General features: G+C 37.4%; 1 long non-coding RNA gene across 2 annotated transcripts in view; it reads left to right on the forward strand.

Annotated features, from left to right (window-relative positions):
* LOC132356424 (uncharacterized) overlaps positions 1-25195 on the forward strand; it is an 85163-nt gene extending 59968 nt beyond the window's left edge. Inside the window, exons 3-4 of one of the 2 annotated variants that reach the window (XR_009499854.1) lie at positions 20556-23504; positions 24338-25195. This is a non-coding gene — a long non-coding RNA (uncharacterized LOC132356424). Of the gene's footprint in view, positions 1-20555; positions 23619-24337 lie in introns of those variants that run through there. The other variant, XR_009499853.1, reaches the window with a different exon arrangement.
* The last annotated feature ends 31 nt before the right edge of the window (positions 25196-25226 follow it).

Genomic DNA, 25226 nt, shown 5'->3' on the forward strand with positions numbered 1-25226 from the left:
ATCTTCATTATCCACTCATCTGTTGATGGATATTTAGTTTGCTTCCATATGTTGGCAATTGTAAATAATGCTGCTATGAACATTGGGATGCATGTATCTTGTCAAATTGGTGTCTTCAATTTCTTTGGACATATACCAAGCAGTGGAATTGTTGGCTAATATGATAGTTCTACTTTTAGCTTTTTTCAGGACCTCCATATTGTTTTCATAGTGGGTGTACCAATTTACAATCCCACCAACAGTGTACTAGGATTCTCTTCTCTCCATGTCATGAACAACATTTCATATTTGTAGACTTTGGAATAATAGCCATGTTGAGAGGTGTGACGTGATGTCTCATTGTGGGTCATTCATTAAATTTAACTTACACATGAAGGTGATAGGCTGGATGTGATCTCCAGGTATAGTTTGCTAATGCCTGGTGTAGGTTAATTTGAGGAGAATTAATACCTTTACAATGTTATTTATTGCTTCATTTTTTCAGGTTGACATTTAATGATCGGTAACAGATTTAAAAATTTTCTCCCTAAAGCATATCTGAAGTCTGTTGGTTTGTTTCTGTTTTATAAATTAGTTCATTTCCATCGTTTTTTAGACTCTACTATAAGTGATATCATAGGATATTTGTCTTTTTCTATGACTTACTGCACTTAGAATGAAATAATGCCATTTGCAGCAACAGGGATGGACCTAGAGATGATCATGCTTTTTCATTTCTGAGTAATAATCGATTTTGTACATGTACCACTTCTTCTTAATCCATTCATCTGTTGATGGACATTTTGGTTGCTTCCATGTCTAGGCTATTGTAAATAGTGCTGCAGTGCATGTTTGGGTTTGGGTGCATTTGTCTTTTCGAATTCTGGTTTTCTGCAGATGTACGCCCAGAAGCAGGACTGCTGGATGATATGGTAGCTCTATTTTTACTTTTTAAAGGCATCTCTATACTGTGCTTTATAGTGGCTGTTACCAGCTTACATCCCACCAACAGCATAGGAGGGTTCCCTTTTCTCCACGTCCTCTCCAGCATTTATGGTTTGTAGACTTTTTGATGATGGCCATTCTGACTGTGTGAGGTGATACCTTGTTGTAGTTTTGATTTGCATGTGTCTAATAATTGGAGATGTTGAGCATCTTTGCATGTGTTTTTTTAAAACACTGTGAGAAAAAGTTACAGTTGAAATTGGCTTCTTGAAAGTCTGACTATTTTGAATTTTTTTTCGATAACTACCACAGGATATTCGTTAAGGACAGGTGTCATTTACACCCTGGCAGTCCTTGTGAATATTAAGTACCCATAAGCACATGTTTTGAAGTTGCTGTTGTGGAAATGGGCACAAGCAGTAGGGTTTCCTTCATGCCCCTCTCTGGTTACTTGGGTAAGCAGAGCTGCTGTGGAAGATGGGCTCCTGGATTGTAAATTAGTGTGGACTGTGCCAGAACAAACACCCAAAATCTTGTGTTTTGTTACTTCTTGTTTTTTTTTAAATTTAATTTTTCTTTTTTATTGGAGTAAAGTTGATTTAAAATATTGTGTTCATGGTAGGTGTACAAGGATCTTGTTTAGTTATGTATATTCATATGTCTATTCATCTTCAGATTTTTTTCCCATATAGGTTATTAGAGAGTGTTGAGTAGACTTCCCTTTGTTATACAGTAGGTCCTTGTTGATTATCTATTTTATATTTATTCCTTCCCCCCACCTTTCTCATTGCGTAACCATAAGTTTGTTTTCTAAGTCTGTGAGTCTGTTTCTCTCTTTTATTTTTTTGGGTGCACTGTGAGGCATGCGGGATGTTAGTTCTCCCAATACCAGGCATCGAACCCACGCCCCCTGCAGTGGAAGCTCAGATTCTTAACCATTGGACCACCAGGAAAGTTCCTGTTTCTCTCTTGTAAATTAGTTCATTGGTATCAATTTTTAAATTTCATCTATAAGTGGTATCATATGATATTTGACTTTCCTTTTCTGACTTACTTCACTTAGTATGACTATCTCTAGGTACATCCATGATGCTGCAAATGGCATTCTTTCATTCTTTTTCATTTTTGAGTAATATTTCACTGTGAACATGTACCACTTCTTCACCCATCTGCCAATGGATATTTTGGTTGCTTCCATGTCTTAGACATTGTAAATTGTGCTGCAGTGCACATATGGGTGCATGTGTGTTTTCCAATTCTGGTTTTCTCTTGTTATACGCCCAGGAGTGGGACTGCTGGATCATAATGGTAGCTCTAATTTAACTTGTAAAGGCACCTCCATACTGTTCTCTATAGTGGCTGTTACCACCTTAGATCCCAACAGCAGCTTAGGAGGGTTCCCTTTTTTCTACCTCTCAAGCATTTATTGTTTGTAGACTTTTCAATGATGGCTATTCTGACTCACGTGAAGTGATCCCTCATTGTAGTTTTGATTTCCATGCCACTAATAATACACAAATTAGAGCATCTTTTCAAGTGCTTTTCTTTTAAACAGTGTGAGTAAAATTTACCTATTGAAATAGGATCTTGAAAGTCTGTTTGTTTTGAATTTTTTTTTTGGCTTACCTACCCCTGGATATTTCCTGATTGCAGGTGTCATTTACAGCCCTACAGTCCTTGTGAATATTAAGTACCCATAAGCATTGGTTTTAAAGTTGCAGTTGCAGGAAAGGGCAACAAGGTAGTGGAATTTGTTCATACTCAACTTGATTGCTAGGGCAAACAGAGCCTTAGTGGAACTCCTGTTCCTAGGTTGTAAATTAGAGTGGAAAGTGCCAGGACAAATACACAAAACCTTGTGTCACATTACTTCTTGTTTACTTTAATTTTTATTTCTTATCAGAGTAAATTTGATTACAATGTTGTGTTTGCTCTAGGTGTACAGAATCTGGTTCATTCATACGTATACATATATCTAATCAGGTTTAGATTCTTTCCCATGTTTGGTCATTACAGAGTGTTGAGTAGACCTCCCTTGGCATCCAGTAGGTCCTTCTTGATTATATATTTTATATATATTATTAAATGTATGTTAACCCCAACGTCCTAATTTTTCCATTCCTTTCACCTTTTTCTAAGTCTGTATGGGTCTTTCTCTGCGGGAATATGTTCATGGGTATCAATTTTTAGATAACACCAGTAAATGATATCATCGGATATTTGTCTTTCTCTTTCTGACTTCCTTTACATAGTATGCTTATCTCTAGGCTCATCTGTGGTGCTGCAAAAGGCATCGTTTCATCTTTTCCATGGCTAATATTCCATTGTGTACGTACCACTTCTTCTTTGTCCATTCATTTGTAGATGTACATTTTGGTTGCATCCATGTCTGGCTATTGTAAATATCGCTGCAGTTCACATTTGGGTGCCTGCATCTTTCTGAATTCTGGTCTTCTCGGGTTATAGGCCCATTAGTGTTTCAGCAGGATCATATGATAGCTCAGTTGTTACCTTTCAAAGGCACCTTCATTCTGTTCTAATTAGTGGCTGTTACCAGTTTACATCCCAGCAACAGCATAGGAGGGTACCCATTCTCGGAAACCCATTCAGCATTTATTGTTTGCAGACATTTTTTTCTGATGGCCATTCAGATTAGTGTGAGGTGATACCTTTTTGTAGTTTAAATTTGCATGTCTCTAATAATTCTTGATGTTGAACATGTTTTCATGTCCTTTTTGAAAAAAAAGAACAACAGTGTGAGCAAATTTACCTCTTGAAATTGTCTTCTTGAGAGTTTGCCCTGTTTTGAATATTAATGTCCATTCCTGACCTCAGGACATTTTTTGAGGGCAGGTGTCATTTAAAGCCCTGCAGTCCTTGTGAATATTAAGAGACCATTAGCACGGGTTTTAAAGCTGCTGTTGCGGGAAATGGCCAAAAGGCGGCAGATTTCTACATTCCCAGTTTTGGTTACAAGGGCAGCAGAGCCTTCCTGGAAGTCGTATTCCTAGGTTGCAAATTAGAGTGGAATGTTCCAGGACAAACCCCCAAAAGCTTATGTCTCCTTACTTATGTTTGTTTTTTTAATTTAATTTATATTTTTTATCAGAGTAACTTCGATTAGAGTGTTGTGATTGTCTGGGTGTACAGGATCTGGTCAATTATTCATACATATATCTGTTCATCTTCGGATCCTGTTACCATGTAGGTTATTACAGAGTGTTGAGTAGACCTCCCTCGGTATTTGGTAGGTGTTTGGTGATTATAAATTTTATATGTATTAGTGATTATATAAATTATATATTTTATATATGTTTATATACATATAACATACATTAGTATATGTACATTAACCCCATAATCCTAATTTATCCATCCTCCCACCTTTCATTTTGGTTAAGCATTAGTTTGTTTTATAAGTCTGTGTCTTTTTTTGTGGAAATATGTTCATTGATAGCAATCTTAGGATAACATCTATAAATATCATAAGATATGTCATTCCCTTTGACTTAACATAATATGATTATTTCTAGGCACATCTGTAGTCATGAAAATGGCATTGTTCATTTTTTTCTGAGGCTAATATTCCGTTAGGTATGTGTACCACTTCTTCTTTGTCCATTTGTCTGTTGATGGACATTTTGTTTGCTTCCATGTCTTGGCTATTGTAAATATTGCTGCAGTGCATGTTTACTTGCCTGTGTCTTTCCGATTCTGGTCTTCTTAGGTTATAGACCCATTAGTGGATTGACCGGATCATATGGTAGCTCAGTTTCTACCTTTTAAACGCAGCTCCATTGTGTTCTTGTTATTAGCTGTTACCAGGTTACATCCAACCAACAGCATAGTGGGTATGCATTTCTCCACAAACCCTTCAGCATTCATTGTTTGTAGACTTTTTACAGATGGCATTTTGAATGTGGAATGGTGATATCTTTTTGTAGTTTGGATTTGGATTTGACCAGTAATTCCTGATGTTGAGCTTTTATCCATGTACTTTTTTTTTTAAATAAAAGTGTGAGTAAAACTTATCTTTTCAAATTTTTTTCTTGAAAAATTTTCCGTGTTTTGAATTTTTTGGGCCATTACCTACCCCAAGACATTTTTTGAGGGCAGGTATCATTTACAGCCCTGCAGTTATTGTGAATATAAAGTGACCATTAGCACTGGGTTTAAAACTGCTGTTGTGGGAAACGGCCATAAGGCGGCAGCACTTCTCCATTCCCAAACCTGGTTACTAGGGCAGCAGAGCCTTCCTGGAAGTGGTGTTCCTAGGCTGTAAATTAGAATGGAATGTGCCAGGAAAACCCCCCGTAAGTTAATGTCTCATTACTTCTTGTTCATTGTTTTAAGTTTTTTAATTGGGGTATTGATTAGAATATTGTTTGTTCTAGGTGTACTCAATCTGGTTCATTTGTACATTATACATATCTATTCATGTACAGATCCTCTTCCCATGTAAATTATTAGAGTGTTCAGTAGACCTCCCTTGGTATATGGTCGGTCTTTTTGACATATGTATTTAATATGTATTTGTATACATGTGGTAACCCTAATCTTAATTTATCCATTCCTCCCACCTTCCCTTTTAGATAAACTACCTAAGTCTGTGAGCGTCTTTGTGGAAATATGTTCCTCTATGTCAGTTGTTAGATAACACCTATAAGTGATATCATAGGATATTTGTCTTTTGCTTTCCGAATTACCTCATGTTCTGTGACTATCTCTAGGCTCATCTATGGTGCTGCCAAGAGCAGTTTTTCATTCTTTTCCATGGCTAATATTCCACTGTGTACATGGACCACTTCTTCTTTGTCCATTCATCTGCTGATGGACGTTTTGGTTGCTTCCAAGTCTTGGCTGTTGTAAATATTGCTGCAGTGCAGCTTTGCCAGCCTGTGTCTTCTCGATTCTGGTCTTCTCAGGTGATAGGGCCAGGAGTGGGCCTACCAGATCATATGGTAGCTCAATTTTCACTTTTAAACACAGCTCCTTTCTGTTCTCATTATTGGCTGTTACCACTTTACATCTCACCAGCAGCTAGAGGGTACACAGTTCTCTAAATTCCCTTCAGCATTTGTTGTTTGTAGACTTTTTGCTGATAGTCATTCGACTGGTGTGAGTTGAAACCCTTTTGTAGATTAGATTTGCATGAGTCTAATAATTCCTAATGTCCTTTTATCCATTTTCCTTTTTTTTTTTTTTTAAAAGAGTGAGTAAAACTTACCTCTTCATACTCTCTTCTTGAAAAATTTGCTCTGTTTTGAATGTTTTTGGCCATTCCCTACCTCAGGACATTTTTTGAGGGCAGGTGTCCTTTACAGCCCTGAGTCCTTGTGAATATTAAGTGACCATTAGCTGTGGGTTTAAAGCCGCTCTTGCGGGAAACGGCCACAAGGCGGCAGCATTTCTACCTTTCAAACTCTGGGTACTTGGGCAACAGAGCCTTCCTGAAAATTGTGTTAGTAGGCTGCAAATTAGAGTGGAATGTGCCAGTGTATACCCCCAAGAGCTTACATCTCCTTACTTCTTGTTTGCTTTTTAAATTTAATTTTTATTTTTTATCAGAGCAAATTTGATAAAAATGTTGTGTTTGTTCTAGGTGTACAGAATCTGGTTCATTATGTATCTATCCATCTTTGGATCCTTTCCCATGTAGGTTATTACAGAGTGTTGAGTAGACCTCTCTTGGTATTCCATAGGTCTTTGGTGATTATATATTTCATATGTATTAGTATATGTCTGTCAACCCCCATATCCTAATTTATCCATTCCTCACACCTTTCCATATGGTTAAACATAATTTTGTTTTCTTAATCCATGACTGTTCTTCTCTTGGAAATAAGTTCATGGGTATCAATTTTTAGGTAACACCTATAAGTGATATCATAGGATATCTGTCTTTCGGTTTCTTTCTTACTTCAAGTTGTGTGATTAACCGTAGGTTCTTCCATGGTGGTGCAAACGGCACTGTTTCATTCTTTTCCATGGCTAATATTCCACTGTGTACATAGACCATTTCTTCTTTGTACATTCATCTGTTGATGGACATTTTGGTTGCTTGCAAGTCTTGGCTATGGTAAATATTTCTGCAGTGCAGGATGGCCAGCCTGTGTCTTTTTGATTCTGGTTTTCTCAGGTGATAGGCCCAGCAGTGGGCCTACCAGATCACATGGTAGCTCAATTTTTACCTTTAAACGCACCTCCATTCTGTTCTCACTACTGGCTGTTACCAGTTTACATCCCACCAGCAGCTAGAGGGTATACAGTTCTCTAAAACCCCTTCAGCATTTACTGTTTGTAGACTTTTTTTGCTGATGATCATTCTGACTGCTGTGAGGTGAACGTTTTTGTAGATTGGATTTGCATGTCTTTATTAATTCCTGATGTTGAGCATTTTTCCATGCTTTAAAAAAAAAAAAAAAGAAAAAATGTGAGTAAAATATGCATCTTGAAATTGTCTTCTTAGAGGGTTGCACTCTTTTGAATTTTTTGGTTGATTTTCCACCCCAGGATTTTTTTGGGGGCAGGTGTCATTTACAGACCTGCAATTACTGTGAGTATTAAGTGACCATTAGCACTGGGTTTAAAGCTGTTGTTGCAAGAAACAGCCACAAGGCTGCAGCATTTCTCCATTCCCAAATCTGGTTCCTAGGGCAACAGAGCCTTCCTGGAAGTCGTGTTCCTAGGTTGTAAATTAGAATGGAATGTACCAGGAAAAACCCCCATAAGTTTATGTCTCATTACTTCTTGTCATTTTTTAAATTTAATTTTTATCTTTTATCACAGCAAATTTGATTACAATGTTTTGTTTGTTCTAGGTGTGCAAGATGTGGTTCTTTTACACATATACATATATCTATTCATCTTCGGATCCATTTCCCATGTAGGTTATGACACAATGTTGAGTAGTCTTCTCTTGGTATTCCGTAGGTCTTTGGTGATTATATATTTCACATGTGTTTGTATATCTCTGTTAACCCCAATATCCTAATTTATCCAATCCTCACACCTTTCCATTTGGTTAACCATATGTTTGTTTAATGAATCTGTGATTGCCTTTCTCTGTGGAAATGTCTTCATTGGTATCAATCTTTAGGTAACACCTATAAGTGATATCATAGGATATGTGTCTTTCGCTTTGTGACTTACTTCAAGTTGTGTGAATACCTCTAGACTCATCTATGGTGCTGCAAACGGCATTGTTTCATTTTTTTCCTTGGCTAATATTGCATCTGTACATGTACCAGTTCTTCCTTGTGTACTCATCTGTTGATGGACTTTTTGGTTGCTTCCATGACTTGGCTATTGTAATACTGCTGCAGTGCAGTTTTGCCTGTCTGTGCCTTTCCGATTCTGTCTTCTTTGGTTATAGGCCCAGCAGAGGGCCTGCTGGATACGGTAGCTCAATGTTTACCTTTTAAAGGCACCTCCATTCTGTTTTCATTAGTGGCTCTTACCAGTTTACGTCCCACTTAAAGTTAAGGGTATGAATTTCTCCACAACCCCTTCAGCATTTATTGTTTCTGGTTGTTTTGCTGATGGTCATTCTGATTGGTGTGAGCCAATACCTTTTTGTGGTTGGATTTGCATGTGTCTAATATTTCCCTACATTGAGCTTTTTAGCCATGTCCTTTTTTTTTGTTTAAAGAGTACAACTTACCTATTCAAATTGGTTTCTTGAAGTATGTGCCACATTTTGAATTTTTTGGCCATTACCTCCCTCAAGACATTTTGAGGGCAGGTGTCATTTACAGCCCTGCAGTGACCATTAGCACAGGTTTTAAAGCTGCTGTTGCGGGTAACGGCCACAGGGCGGCAGCATTTCTATATTCCCCACTCTGGTTACTAGGGAAGCAGAACCTTCCTGGAAGTCTTGTTCCTCGGTTGTAAATTAGAGAGGAATGTGCCTGGATAAACGCCCATAAGCTTATGTCTCCTTACTTACGTTTATTTTTTATATTTAATTTATATTTTTTTTATTGGAGTAATACTCCATTGTGTACATGGACCACTTCTTCTTCATGCATTCACCTGTTCATGGACATTTTGGTTGCTTCCAAGTCTTGGCTATGGTAAATATTGCTGCAGTGCAGGATTGCCAGCCTCTGTCTTTTTGATTCTGGTCTTCTCAGGTGATAGGCCCAGCAGTGGGCCTGCTGGATTGAATGGTAGCTCAATGTTTACCTTTTAAAGGCACCTCCATTCTATTTTCATCAGTGGCTCTTACCAGTTTACGTCCCACTTAGAGCTGAGGGTACGCATTTCTTCACAACCACTTCAGCATTTATGGTTTTCAGAATTTTTCCTGATGGTCATTCTGACTGGTGTGAGCTTGTACGTATTTGTAGACTGGATTTGCATGTCTTTAATAATTCCTGATGTTGAGCATTTTTCCTTGCCTTTTTTTTGTTGTTGTTAAAAAAAAAAGTAAAAAGTGTGATTAAAATATACCTCTTGAAATTGTCTTCTTGAAATGTTGCCCTCTTTTGAATTTTTTGGTTGATTTTCGACCACAGGATTTTTTTTCAGGGCAAGTGTACTTTACAGGCCTGCAATTATTGTGAATATTAAGTGACCATTAGCAGTGGGTTTAAAGCTGCTGTTGTGGGTAACGGCCACAAGGGGGGAGCATTTCTCCATTCCCAAATCTGGTTACTAGGGCAGCAGAGCCTTCCTGGAAGTTGTGTTCCTAGGCTGTAAATTAGAATGGAATGTGCCAGGAAGAACCTCCATAAGTTTATGTCTCAGTACTTTTTATTCGTTGTTTTAATTTTTTTAGTTGGGGTAATTAGAATATTGTTTGTTCTAGGTGTACACAATGTGGTTCATGTGTACAGTATATATATCCATTCATGTATAGATCCTCTTCCCATGTAAATTAATAGAGTGTTCAGTAGACCTCCCTTGGTATATGGTCGGTGTTTTTGATATATGTATTTGATATGTATTTGTATACGTGTGGTAACCCTAATCTTAATTTATCCATTCCTTCCACCTTTCCTTTTAGATAACCATAGCTTGTTTTCTAAGTCTGTGAGTGTCCTTCTCTGTGGAAATATGTTCCTTTGTGTCAGTTGTTAGGTAACACCTATATGTGATATCACAGGATATTTGTCTTTTGCTTTCTGACTTACCTCATGTTCTGTGACTATCTCTAGGCTCATCTGTGCTGCTGCAAAGAGCAGTGTTTCATTCTTTTCCATGGCTAGTATTCCACTGTGTACATGGACCACTTCTTCTTTGTCCATTCATCTGCTGATGGACGTTTTGGTTGCTTCATTGTCTTAGCTATCATGAATATGGCTTCAGTGCAGCTTTGCCAGCCTGCGTCTTCTCGATTCTGGTCTTCTCAGGTGATAGGGCCAGCGGTGGCCTGCTGTATCGAATGGTAGCTCAGTATTTACTTTTAAACGCAGGTCCTTTCTGTTCTCATTATTGGCTGTTACCACTTTACATCTCACCAGCAGCTAGAGGGTACACAGTTCTCTAAATCCCCTTCAGCATTTATTGTTAGTAGACTTTTTGATGATGGTCATTCGACTGTTGTGACTTGAAACCTTTTTGTAGATTAGATTTCCATGAGTCTAATAATTCCTGATGTTGAGCTTTTATCCATTTTCCTTTTTTTTTTAAAAAAAGAGTGAGTAAAACTTACCTCTTCATACTCTCTTCTTGAAAAATTTGCTCTGTTTTGAATTTTTTTGGCCTTTCCCTACCTCAGGACGTTTTTTGAGGGCAGGTGTCCTTTACAGCCCTGAGTCCTTGTGAATATTAAGTGACCATTAGCTGTGGGTTTAAAGCCGCTCTTGCGGGAAACGGCCACAAGGCGGCAGCATTTCTACCTTTCAAACTCTGGGTACTTGGGCAACAGAGCCTTCCTGGAAATCGTGTTAGTAGGCTGCAAATTAGACTGGAATGTGCCAGGGCAAACCCCCAAGAGCTTACATCTCCTTATTTCTTGTTTGTTTTTTAAATTTAATTTTTATTTTGTATCAGAGCAAATTTGATAAAAATGTTGTTTGTTCTAGGTGTACAGAATCTGGTTCATTATGTATCTATCTATTCATCTTTGGATCCTTTCCCATGTAGGTTATTACAGAGTGTTGAGCAGACCTCTCTTGGTAATTCCATAGGTCTTTGGTGATTATATATTTCATATGTATTAGTATATGTCTGTCAACCCCCATATCCTAATTTATCCATTCCTCACACCTTTCCATATGGTTAAACATAATTTTGTTTTCTTAATCCATGAGTGTCCTTCTCTTGGAAATAAGTTCATGGGTATCAATTTTTAGGTAACACCTATAAAGTGATATCATAGGATATCTGTCTTTCGGTTTCTTTCCTACTTCAAGTTGTGTGATTATCTCTAGGTCCTTCTATGGTGGTGCAAATGGCACTGTTTCATGCTTTTGCATGGCTAATATTCCATTGTGTACATGGACCACTTCTTCTTTGTGCATTCATCTGTTGATGGACATTTTGGTTGCATCCAAGTCTTGGCTATGGTAAATATTTCTGCAGTGCAGGATGGCCAGCCTGTGTCTTTTTGATTCTGGTCTTCTCAGGTGATAAGCCCAGCAGTGGGCCTACCAGATCATATGGTAGCTCAATTTTTACCTTTAAACGCACCTCCATTCTGTTCTCACTGCTGGCTGTTAGCAGATTACATCCCACCAGCAGCTAGGGTACACAGTTCTCTAAAACCCCTTCAGCATTTACTGTTTGTAGATTCTTTGCTCATGATCATTCTGAGTGATGTGAGGTGAACGTTTTTGTAGATTGGATTTGCATGTCTTTATTTACTCCTGATGTTGAGCATTTTTCCATGCCCCTTTTTTGTTAAACAACAAAAAAAAAGAAAAGAAAAAATGTGAGTAAAATATGCATCTACAAGAAGAAATTGTCTTCTTAGAGGGTTGCCCTCTTTTGAATTTCTAGGTCGATTTTTGACCCCAGGATTTTTTTTGAGGGCAGGTGTCATTTACAGACCTGCAATTATTTATTGTGAGTGTTAAGTGACCATTAGCACTGGGCTTAAAGCTGTTGTTGCAAGAAACAGCCACAAGGCTGCAGCATTTCTCCATTCCCAAATCTGGTTCCTAGGGCAACAGAGCCTTCCTGGAAGTCGTGTTCCTAGGTTGTAAATTAGAATGGAATGTGCTAGGAAAAACCCCCATAAGTTTATGTCTCATTACTTCTTGTCATTTTTTAAATTTAATTTTTATCTTTTATCACAGCAAATTTGATTACAATGTTTTGTTTGTTCTAGGTGTGCAAGATGTGGTTCTTTTACACATATACATATATCTATTCATCTTCGGATCCACTTCCCATGTAGGTTATGACACAATGTTGAGTAGTCTTCTCTTGGTATTCCGTAGGTCTTTGGTGATTATATATTTCACATGTGTTTGTATATCTCTGTTAACCCCAATATCCTAATTTATCCAATCCTCACACCTTTCCATTTGGTTAACCATATGCTTGTTTAATGAATCTGTGATTGCCTTTCTCTGTGGAAATGTCTTCATTGGTATCAATCTTTAGGTAACACCTATAAGTGATATCATAGGATATGTGTCTTTCGCTTTGTGACTTACTTCAAGTTGTGTGAATACCTCTAGACTCATCTATGGTGCTGCAAACGGCATTGTTTCATTTTTTTCCTTGGCTAATATTGCATCTGTACATGTACCAGTTCTTCCTTGTCTACTCATCTGTTGATGGACTTTTTGGTTGCTTCCATGACTTGGCTATTGTAATACTGCTGCAGTGCAGTTTTGCCTGCCTGTGTCTTTCCGATTCTGTCTTCTTCGGTTATAGGCCCAGCATATGGTAGCTCAAAGTTTACCTTTTAAGGGCACCTCCATTCTGTTTTCATTAGTGGCTCTTACCACTTTACGTCCCATTTAGAGCTGAGGGTACGCATCTCTCCACAACCCCTTCGGCACTTAGTGTTTGCAGAATTTTTGCTGATGGTCATTCTGACTGGTGTGAGCTGATACGTTTTTGCAGATTGGATTTGCATGTCTTTAATAATTCCTAATGTTGAGCATTTTTCCAGGCCTTTCTTTTTTCTGTTAAAAAAAAAAAACGAAAGAAGTGTGAGTAAAATATACCTTTTGAAATTGTCTTCTTGCAAGGTTGCCCTCTTTAAATTTTTTGGTCGATTTTCGACCCCAGGATTTTTTTGAGGGCAGGTGTCTTTACAGCCCTGCAATCCTTGTGAATATTAAGTAACCATGAGCAGTGGGTTCAAAGCTGGTGTTTCGGGAAACGGCCACTAGGCAGCAGCATTTCTACATTCCCAAATCTGGTTACTAGGGCAACAGAGCCTTCCTGGAAGTTAGGGTTCCTAGGTTGCAAATTAGAGTGGAATGTTCCAGGTCAAACCCCCAAAAGGTTATGTCTCCTTACTTCTTGTGTGTTTTGTTAATTTAATTTTTATTTTTTTTGCAGTAAATTTGATTAGAGTGTTGTGATTGTCTGGGTGTACAGAATCAGGTCAATTATTCATATATATATCTGTTCATCTTCGGAACCTGTTCCCATGTAAGTTATTACAGGGTGTTGAGTAGACCTCTCTTGATATTTGGTAGGTGTTTGGTGATTATATATTTTATATGTATTAGTCATTATATAATTTATATATTTTATATGTTATATGTTTATATACATATAACATACATTAGTATATGTATGTTAATCCCATAATCCTAATTATTCCATTCCTCCCACCTTTCATTTGGTTAACCATTGTTTTGTTTTATAAGTCTGTGAGTGTCTTTTTCTGTGGAAATATATTCATTGGTAGCAATTTTAGGATAACATCTATAAATGATATCATAGGATATTTGTCTTTCCCTTTCGACTTATTTCACATAATATGATTATTTCTAGTCTCATCTGTAGTCATGAAAACCGCAATGTTCATTTTTTTCTGAGTCTAATATTCCATTAGGTATATGTACCACTTCTTCTTCGTCCATTCATCTGTTGATGGACATTTTGTTTGCTTGCATGTCTTGGCTATTGTAAATATTGCTGTAGTGCATGTTTGCCTGTTTGTTTCTTTCCGATTCTGGTTGTTAGGTTATAGGCCCATTAGTGGATTGGCCAGATCATATGGTAGCTCAATTTTTACCTTATAAATGCAGCTCCATTCTGTTCTCATTATTAGCTGTTACCAGTTTACATCCAACCAACAGCATATTCAGTATGCATTTCTCCACCACCCCCTTCAGCATTCATTGTTTGTAGACTTTTTACTGATGGCATTTTGTATTATGGGTAGTTATACCTTTTTGTAGTTTGGATTTGCATGCATCTAATAATTCCAAATATTGAGCTTTTATCTATGTCCATTTTCTTTGTTTTTTTTTTTTTTTATTAAAAGAGTGAGTGAAACTTACCTCTTCAAATTGTTTTTTGAGAAATTTGCCATGTCCTGAATTTTTTTGGCCATTACCTACACCAGGACATTTTTTGAGGGCATGTGTCATTTACAGCCCTGTAGTTATTGTGAATATTGAGTGACCATTAGTACTGGGTTTAAATCTGTTGCAGGAAATGGTCACAAGGCGGCAGCATTTCTACATTCCCAACTCTGGTTGCTAGGGCAACAGAGCCTTCCTGGAAGTCCGGTCTGTAGGTTGTAAATTAGAGTGGAATGTGCCAGGACAAATCCCCAAAAGCTTATATCTCCTTATTTGTTGTTTGTTTTGTTTAATTTTTATTTTTATCAGAGCAAATTTGATTGCAGTGTTGTGTTCTAGGTGTACAGAATTTGTTTCATTGATACATATATCTTTTCATGTTCGGATCCTTTTCCATGTAGGTTATTACAGAATGTTGAGTAGACCTCTCTTGGTATTCCATATGTCTTTGGTGAGTATATATTTTATATATATTAGCATATGTCTGTTAACCCCAATATCCTCATTCATACATTCCTCACACCTTTCCATTTGGTTAACCGTAAGTTTTTTTTCTGAATACGTGAGTGTCCTTCTCTGTGGAAATAAGTTCATTAGTATCAATTTTTAGATAACACCTATAAGTGATATCATAGGATATGTGTCTTTCGCTTTCTGACTTGTGTGATTATCACTAGGCTCATCTATGTTGCTGCAAACGGCATTGTTTCATTCTTTTCTGTGGCTAATATTCCATTGTGTACATGGACCACTTCTTCGTCCATTCATCTGTTCATGGACATTTTGGTTGTTTCCATGTCTTGGCTATTGTAAATATTGCTGCAAAACACGATTGCCAGCCTGCGTCTTTTTGATTCTGGTCTTCTCAGGTGACAGGCCCAGTAGTGGGCCTGCCAGATCATATGGTATCTCAATTTTTACCTTTTAAAAGCACTGCCATTCTCTTGTCATTATTGGCTCTTACCAGTTTACAACCCACTTAGACCTAGAGGGTACGCTATTCTCCACAGCCCCTTCAGCATCTATTGTTTGTAGACTTTTTGCGATGGTCATTCTGACTGGTGTGAGGTAATACTTTGGGTAGATTGGATTTGCATGTCTCTAAGAATTCCTGATATTGAACTTTTATCAACATCCTTTTTATTTTTTTAAGATTGAGTAAAACTTATGACTTCAAATTGTCTTCTTGAAAAATTTGCCGTGTTGTGAATTTTTTTGGCCATTCCCTACCCCAGGACATTTTTTGAGGGCATGTGTCATTTACACACCTGCAGTCCTTGTGAATATAAGTGACCATTAGCAGTGGGTTTAAAGCTGCTGTTTGAGTAAACAGCCAGAGGGTAGCAGCATTTCTACATTACCAACTCTGGTTACTAGGGCAACAGAACCTTCCTGGATGTTGTGCTTTTAGGTTGCAGATTAGAGTGGAATGTGCCAGGACAAACACCCATAAGTTTTAGTCTCCTTATTTCTTGTTTGTGTCTTTAATTTTTATTTTTTATCAGAGCAAATTTGATTTAAAAATGTCATTTGTTCTAGGTGTACATAATCTTGTTCATTTACACATATACATATATCTACTGATCTTTGTATCCTTTTCCATGTAGGTTATTACAGTGTTGAGTAGACCTCTCTTGATATTCGTTAGGTCTTTGGTGATTATTTATTTTATATGTATTAGTATATGTCTGTTAACCCCAGTATCCTAATTTATCCATTCCTCACACCTTTCCATTTAGTTAACCATAATTTGTCTTCTGAATCTGAGATTGGCTTTCTCTATGGAAATATGTTCATTTTTATCAATTTTTAGATAACACTTACAAGTGATATCATAGGACATTTGTCTTTTGCATTCTGACTCATTTCAAGTTGTGTGATTATCTCTAGTTTCGTCTGTGGCACTGCAGATGGCATTGTTTCATTTTTTTTTCATGGCTAATATTCCATTCTGTACATATACCACTTCTTGTTTGTCCATTCATCTGTTCATGGACATTTTGTTTGCTTCCATGTCTTGGCTATTTAAATATTGCTGCAGTGCACATTTGCCTGCCTCTGTCTTTCCGATCTGGTCTTCTTTGGTTATAGACCCAGAAGGTGGCCTGCCGGATCATATGGTAGCTCAATTTTTACCTTGTAAAGCACCTCCATTCTGTTTTCATTAGTGCTGTTACCACTTTACATCCCCCAGCAGCTAGAGGCTACATAGTTCTCTAAAACCCCTTCAGCATTTATTGTTTGTAGACTTTTTGCTGATGTTCATTTGACTGGTGTGAGGTGAAACCTTTTTGTAGGTTGGATTTGCATGCATCTAATATTCCTTATACTGAGCTTTTAAGCATAACCTTTTTTTTTTTTTATTAAAGAGTGAGTACAACTTCCCTCTTCATATTGACTTTTTGAAAAATTTGCCATGTGTTGAATTTTCTTAGCTATTCCCTACCTCAGGACATTTTTTGAGAGCAGGTGTCATTTACAGCCCTGTAGTCCTTGTGAATATTAAGTGACCATTAGCTCTGTGTTTAAAGCTGCTGTTGTGGGAAACCGCCACAAGGCGGCAGCATTTCTATGTTCTCAACTCTTGTTACTAGGGCAACAGAGTCTTCCTGGAAGTCGTATTCCTAAGTTGTAGAGTGGAATGTGCCAGAATAAACGCCCAGAAGTTTGTCTCCTGACCTATTGTTCTTTTTTTTAATTTTTAATTTTTTATCAGAGTAATTTGATTACAATATTGTTTGTTCTAGGAGTATACAATCTGATTCATTTGTACATATACATTTATCCATGTACGGAGCCTCTTCCCATGTAGGTTATTACAGAGTGTTGAGTAGACCTCCCATGGTATACGGTCGGTCTTTTTGATATATGTATTTATTATGAATTTGTATACGTATGGTAACCCTAATATTAATTTATCCATTCCTCCCACCTTTCCTTTAGGATTACCATAGTTTGAATTCTAAGTCTGTGAGTGTCTTTCTCTGTGGGAATAGGTTCATTTGTATTAATTTTTAGATAATATCTCTAAACTATATCATAGTATAGTTGTCTTTCTCTTTCTGACTTCACGCAGTGTGATTATCTCTAGGCTGATCTATAGGCCTGCAAAGGCATCGTTTCATTGTTTTCCTTGGCTAATATTCATGGTGTTCATGTACCAGTTCTTCTTTGTCCATTCAGCGGTTGGTGGACATTTTGGTTGTTTCCACGCCTTGGCTATTGCAAATATTGCTGCAGTGCAGGTTTGCCAGCCTGTGTCTTTTCGATTCTGGCCTTCCCAGGTGACAGGCCCAGTAGCGGGCCTGCCGGATCAAATGGTAGTTCAATTTATAGCTTTTCAACGGAGCTCCATTCTGTTCTCATGAGTGACTCTTACCAGTTTTCCTATTTCCAGATTCATAGGAGGATATGCATTTCTCCACAACCCTTCTGCAGTTATTCTTTGTAGACTTTTTAGTGATTTCCATTCTTCCTTTTTTGAGGTGATATTTCTTTGTGGATTGGATTTACATTCATCCAATTATTTATCATGTTGACCACTTTTCCATGTCCTGTTTTGAATTTTTTTCTCAGTTCAAGACCGTGAGATATTTTGTAAGGGCAGGTGTCATTTACAGCCCTGCAATCTTTGTGAATATTACGTGATAATCAGCCCTGGTTTTAAAGCTGTTTTTGAAAGAATTGGCCACAAGTCGGCATTTCTACGCTGGCAACTCCAGAGCTTTCCAGGAAGTCATATTCCTAGGTTGTCAATTAGAGTGGAATGTGCCAGGACAAACCCCCAAAAGCTTATGTCTCCTTACTTCTTGTTTGTTTCTTTAATTTAATTTTTATTTTTTATCAGAGCAAGTTTGAGTAAAATATTTTGTTTATTCCACATGTACAGAAACTGGTTCATTTATACACACATATATATACCTCTATTCATCCTCAGATCTTGTTCCCATAAGTCTGTCAGCATTTATACGTGGACATTTGTTCATTGGTATAAATTTTTAAATAACACCTACAAAATATATCATAGGACATTTTCTTTCTCTTTCTGACTGACTTCATGTGGTATGATTGCCTCTCCACTCATCTATGGTGCTACAAAGAGTATAGTTTCATCATTTTTTGTGGCTAATACTCCACTGTGTATATGTACCACTTCTTCTTGGTCCATACATGTGTCAAAGGGCCTTTTGTATGCTTCCATGTTTTAGTTGTTTTAAATCTTAGTGCAGTGGACGTTTGGGTGTCTGTGTCTTTTTGATTCTAGTCTTTTCAGTTAATAGTCCCAGTAGTGGGTTGGCCAGATCATACGAGGTAAGTTTTACTCATTTTTTTTAAAAAAGGACATGGATAAAAGCTCAATATCAGGAATTATTAGATACATGTAAATCCAATCTACAAAAAAGTATCACCACACACCAGGCAGGATGCCATCAGTAAAAAGTTTACAAACAATGAATGCTGAAGGGGTTCTGGGGAAACATGTAGCCTATTTGCTGTTGGTGGGATGTAAACTGCTAACAGCCAATAATGAGAAGAGAACGGAGGTGCATTTAAAAGTTAAAAATTGAGCTACCGTATGATCTGGTAGGCTCACTGCTGGGCCTATCACCTGAGAAGACCAGAATCGAAAAGACAGAGGCTGGCAATCCTGCACTGCAGCAATATTTAGCATAGCCAAGACTTGGAAGCAACCAAAATGTCCATGAACAGGTGAATGCACAAAGAAGAAGTGGTCCATGTACACAATGGAATATTACTCCGATAAAAAATATATATTAAATTTAAAAAAGAAACATAAGTAATGAGACATAAGCTTTTGGGGGATTATCCGGGCACAATCAACTCTAATATACAGTCGAGGAACACGACTTCCAGGAAGGTTTGGTTTCCCCAGTAACCAGAGTGGGGAATGTAGAAATGCTGCCACCCTGTGGCTGTTACCCTCAACAGCAACTTTATAACCTGTGCTAGTGGTCACTTCATATGCACAAGGACTGCAGGGCTGTAAATGACACCTGCCCTCAAAATGTCTTGAGGCAGGTAATGGCCAAAAAATTCAAAATGTGGCACATACTTCAAGAAAAAATTTGAATAGGTAAGTTGTACTCACTCTTTAAAAAAAAAAAAAGGACATGGCTAAAAGCTCAATATAAGGAATTATTAGACGCATGCAAATCCAACCACAAAAAGGTATCAGCTCACACCAGTCTGAATGACTACAGCAATATTTATGATAGCCAAGACATGCAAGCAAACAAAATGTCCATCAACAGATGAATGGACGAAGAAGTGGTACATATACCTAATGGAATATTAGACTCAGAAAAAAATGAACATTGCGGTTTTCATGACTACAGATGAGACTAGAAATAATCATATTATGTGAAATAAGTCGAAAGGGAAAGACAAATATCCTATGATATCATTTATAGATGTTATCCTAAAATTGCTACCAATGAATATATTTCCACAGAAAAAGACACTCACAGACTTATAAAACAAAACAATGGTTAACCAAATGAAAGGTGGGAGGAATGGAATAATTAGGATTATGGGATTAACATACATATACTAATGTATGTTATATGTATATAAACATATAACATATAAAATATATAAATTATATAATGACTAATACATATAAAATATATAATCACCAAACACCTACCAAATATCAAGAGAGGTCTACTCAACACCCTGTAATAACTTACATGGGAACAGGTTCCGAAGATGAACAGATATATATATGAATAATTGACCTGATTCTGTACACCCAGACAATCACAACACTCTAATCAAATTTACTGCAAAAAAAATAAAAATTAAATTAACAAAACACACAAGAAGTAAGGAGACATAACCTTTTGGGGGTTTGACCTGGAACATTCCACTCTAATTTGCAACCTAGGAACCCTAACTTCCAGGAAGGCTCTGTTGCCCTAGTAACCAGATTTGGGAATGTAGAAATGCTGCTGCCTAGTGGCCGTTTCCCGAAACACCAGCTTTGAACCCACTGCTCATGGTTACTTAATATTCACAAGGATTGCAGGGCTGTAAAGACACCTGCCCTCAAAAAAATCCTGGGGTCGAAAATCGACCAAAAAATTTAAAGAGGGCAACCTTGCAAGAAGACAATTTCAAAAGGTATATTTTACTCACACTTCTTTCGTTTTTTTTTTTTAACAGAAAAAAGAAAGGCCTGGAAAAATGCTCAACATTAGGAATTATTAAAGACATGCAAATCCAATCTGCAAAAACGTATCAGCTCACACCAGTCAGAATGACCATCAGCAAAAATTCTGCAAACACTAAGTGCCGAAGGGGTTGTGGAGAGATGCGTACCCTCAGCTCTAAATGGGACGTAAAGTGGTAAGAGCCACTAATGAAAACAGAATGGAGGTGCCCTTAAAAGGTAAACTTTGAGCTACCATATGCTGGGCCTATAACCGAAGAAGACAGAATCGGAAAGACACAGGCAGGCAAAACTGCACTGCAGCAGTATTACAATAGCCAAGTCATGGAAGCAACCAAAAAGTCCATCAACAGATGAGTAGACAAGGAAGAACTGGTACATGTACAGATGCAATATTAGCCAAGGAAAAAAATGAAACAATGCCGTTTGCAGCACCATAGATGAGTCTAGAGGTATTCACACAACTTGAAGTAAGTCACAAAGCGAAAGACACATATCCTATGATATCACTTATAGGTGTTACCTAAAGATTGATACCAATGAAGACATTTCCACAGAGAAAGGCAATCACAGATTCATTAAACAAGCATATGGTTAACCAAATGGAAAGGTGTGAGGATTGGATAAATTAGGATATTGGGGTTAACAGAGATATACAAACACATGTGAAATATATAATCACCAAAGACCTACGGAATACCAAGAGAAGACTACTCAACATTGTGTCATAACCTACATGGGAAGTGGATCCGAAGATGAATAGATATATGTATATGTGTAAAAGAACCACATCTTGCACACCTAGAACAAACAAAACATTGTAATCAAATTTGCTGTGATAAAAGATAAAAATTAAATTTAAAAAATGACAAGAAGTAATGAGACATAAACTTATGGGGGTTTTTCCTAGCACATTCCATTCTAATTTACAACCTAGGAACACGACTTCCAGGAAGGCTCTGTTGCCCTAGGAACCAGATTTGGGAATGGAGAAATGCTGCAGCCTTGTGGCTGTTTCTTGCAACAACAGCTTTAAGCCCAGTGCTAATGGTCACTTAACACTCACAATAAATAATTGCAGGTCTGTAAATGACACCTGCCCTCAAAAAAAATCCTGGGGTCAAAAATCGACCTAGAAATTCAAAAGAGGGCAACCCTCTAAGAAGACAATTTCTTCTTGTAGATGCATATTTTACTCACATTTTTTCTTTTCTTTTTTTTTGTTGTTTAACAAAAAAGGGGCATGGAAAAATGCTCAACATCAGGAGTAAATAAAGACATGCAAATCCAATCTACAAAAACGTTCACCTCACATCACTCAGAATGATCATGAGCAAAGAATCTACAAACAGTAAATGCTGAAGGGGTTTTAGAGAACTGTGTACCCTAGCTGCTGGTGGGATGTAATCTGCTAACAGCCAGCAGTGAGAACAGAATGGAGGTGCGTTTAAAGGTAAAAATTGAGCTACCATATGATCTGGTAGGCCCACTGCTGGGCTTATCACCTGAGAAGACCAGAATCAAAAAGACACAGGCTGGCCATCCTGCACTGCAGAAATATTTACCATAGCCAAGACTTGGATGCAACCAAAATGTCCATCAACAGATGAATGCACAAAGAAGAAGTGGTCCATGTACACAATGGAATATTAGCCATGCAAAAGCATGAAACAGTGCCATTTGCACCACCATAGAAGGACCTAGAGATAATCACACAACTTGAAGTAGGAAAGAAACCGAAAGACAGATATCCTATGATATCACTTTATAGGTGTTACCTAAAAATTGATACCCATGAACTTATTTCCAAGAGAAGGACACTCATGGATTAAGAAAACAAAATTATGTTTAACCATATGGAAAGGTGTGAGGAATGGATAAATTAGGATATGGGGGTTGACAGACATATACTAATACATATGAAATATATAATCACCAAAGACCTATGGAATTACCAAGAGAGGTCTGCTCAACACTCTGTAATAACCTACATGGGAAAGGATCCAAAGATGAATAGATAGATACATAATGAACCAGATTCTGTACACCTAGAACAAACAACATTTTTATCAAATTTGCTCTGATACAAAATAAAAATTAAATTTAAAAAACAAACAAGAAATAAGGAGATGTAAGCTCTTGGGGGTTTGCCCTGGCACATTCCAGTCTAATTTGCAGCCTACTAACACGATTTCCAGGAAGGCTCTGTTGCCCAAGTACCCAGAGTTTGAAAGGTAGAAATGCTGCCGCCTTGTGGCCGTTTCCCGCAAGAGCGGCTTTAAACCCACAGCTAATGGTCACTTAATATTCACAAGGACTCAGGGCTGTAAAGGACACCTGCCCTCAAAAAACGTCCTGAGGTAGGGAAAGGCCAAAAAAATTCAAAACAGAGCAAATTTTTCAAGAAGAGAGTATGAAGAGGTAAGTTTTACTCACTCTTTTTTTAAAAAAAAAAGGAAAATGGATAAAAGCTCAACATCAGGAATTATTAGACTCATGGAAATCTAATCTACAAAAAGGTTTCAAGTCACAACAGTCGAATGACCATCATCAAAAAGTCTACTAACAATAAATGCTGAAGGGGATTTAGAGAACTGTGTACCCTCTAGCTGCTGGTGAGATGTAAAGTGGTAACAGCCAATAATGAGAACAGAAAGGACCTGCGTTTAAAAGTAAATACTGAGCTACCATTCGATACAGCAGGCCACCGCTGGCCCTATCACCTGAGAAGACCAGAATCGAGAAGACGCAGGCTGGCAAAGCTGCACTGAAGCCATATTCATGATAGCTAAGACAATGAAGCAACCAAAACGTCCATCAGCAGATGAATGGACAAAGAAGAAGTGGTCCATGTACACAGTGGAATACTAGCCATGGAAAAGAATGAAACACTGCTCTTTGCAGCAGCACAGATGAGCCTAGAGATAGTCACAGAACATGAGGTAAGTCAGAAAGCAAAAGACAAATATCCTGTGATATCACATATAGGTGTTACCTAACAACTGACACAAAGGAACATATTTCCACAGAGAAAGACTCAGAGACTTAGAAAACAAATGATCGTTATGTAAAAGGAAAGGTGGATGTACAACTGATTTACTTTTGTTATAAAGCAGAAACTAACACACCATTGTAAAGCAATTATACTCCAATAAAAATGTTTAAAAAATTAAAAAAAAAGAAAGGTGGGAAGAATGGATAAATTAAGATTAGGGTTACCATACATATACAAATGCATATTAAATACATATATCAAAAAGTCCGAACATATACCAAGGGAGGTCTGCTTAACACTCTGCAATAATTTACATGGGAAGAGGATGAGTACGTGAATAAATATATATACTGTACAAATGAACCAGATTGTGTACATCTAGAACAAACAATATTCTAATCACTACCTCAATTTAAAAAATTAAATTAAAACAATGAACAAGAAGTACTAAGACAGAAACTTCTGGAGGTTTTTCCTGGCACATTCCATTCTAATTTGCAACCTAGGAACACGACTTCCAGGAAGGCTCTGCTGCCCTTGTAACCAAAACTGGGAATGTAGAAATCTGCCGCCTTTTGGCCATTTCCCGCAACGGCAGCTTTAAACCTAGTGCTAATGGTCACTTAATATTCACAAGGACTGCAGGGCTTTAAATGACACCTGCCCTCAAAAAATGTCCTGAGGTCAGGAATGGACATTAATATTCAAAACAGGGCAAACTCTCAAGAAGACAATTTCAAGAGGTAAATTTGCTCACACTGTTCTTTTTTTTTCAAAAAGGACATGAAAACATGTTCAACATCAAGAATTATTAGAGACATGCAAATTTAAACTACAAAAAGGTATCACCTCACACTAGTCTGAATGGCCATCAGAAAAAAATGTCTGCAAACCATAAATGCTGAATGGGTTTCCGAGAATGGGTACCCTCCTATGCTGTTGCTGGGATGTAAACTGGTAACAGCCACTAATTAGAACAGAATGAAGATGCCTTTAAAGGGTAACAATTGAGCTACCATATGATCCTGCTGAAACACTAATGGGCCTATAACCCGAGAAGACCAGAATTCAGAAAGACGCAGGCACCCAAACGTGAACTGCAGCGATATTTACAATAGCCAGACATGGATGCAACCAAAATGTACATCTACAAATGAATGGACAAAGAAGAAGTGGTACGTACACAATGGAATATTAGCCATGGAAAAGATGAAACGATGCCTTTTGCAGCACCACAGATGAGCCTAGAGATAAGCATACTATGTAAAGGAAGTCAGAAAGAGAAAGACAAATATCCGATGATATCATTTACTGGTGTTATCTAAAAATTGATACCCATGAACATATTCCCACAGAGAAAGACCCATACAGACTTAGAAAAAGGTGAAAGGAATGGAAAAATTAGGACGTTGGGGTTAACATACATTTAATAATACATATAAAATATATAATCAAGAAGGACCTACTGGATGCCAAGGGAGGTCTACTCAACACTCTAATGACCAACATGGGAAAGAATCTAAACCTGATTAGATATATGTATACGTATGAATGAACCAGATTCTGTACACCTAGAACAAACACAACATTGTAACCAAATTTACTCTGATAAGAAATAAAAATTAAAGTAAACAAGAAGTAATGTGACACAAGGTTTTGTGTATTTGTC

This window comes from Balaenoptera ricei, chromosome 21 (assembly GCF_028023285.1).
Source record: "Balaenoptera ricei isolate mBalRic1 chromosome 21, mBalRic1.hap2, whole genome shotgun sequence".
In the NCBI taxonomy this organism is placed as follows: domain Eukaryota; kingdom Metazoa; phylum Chordata; class Mammalia; order Artiodactyla; family Balaenopteridae; genus Balaenoptera; species Balaenoptera ricei.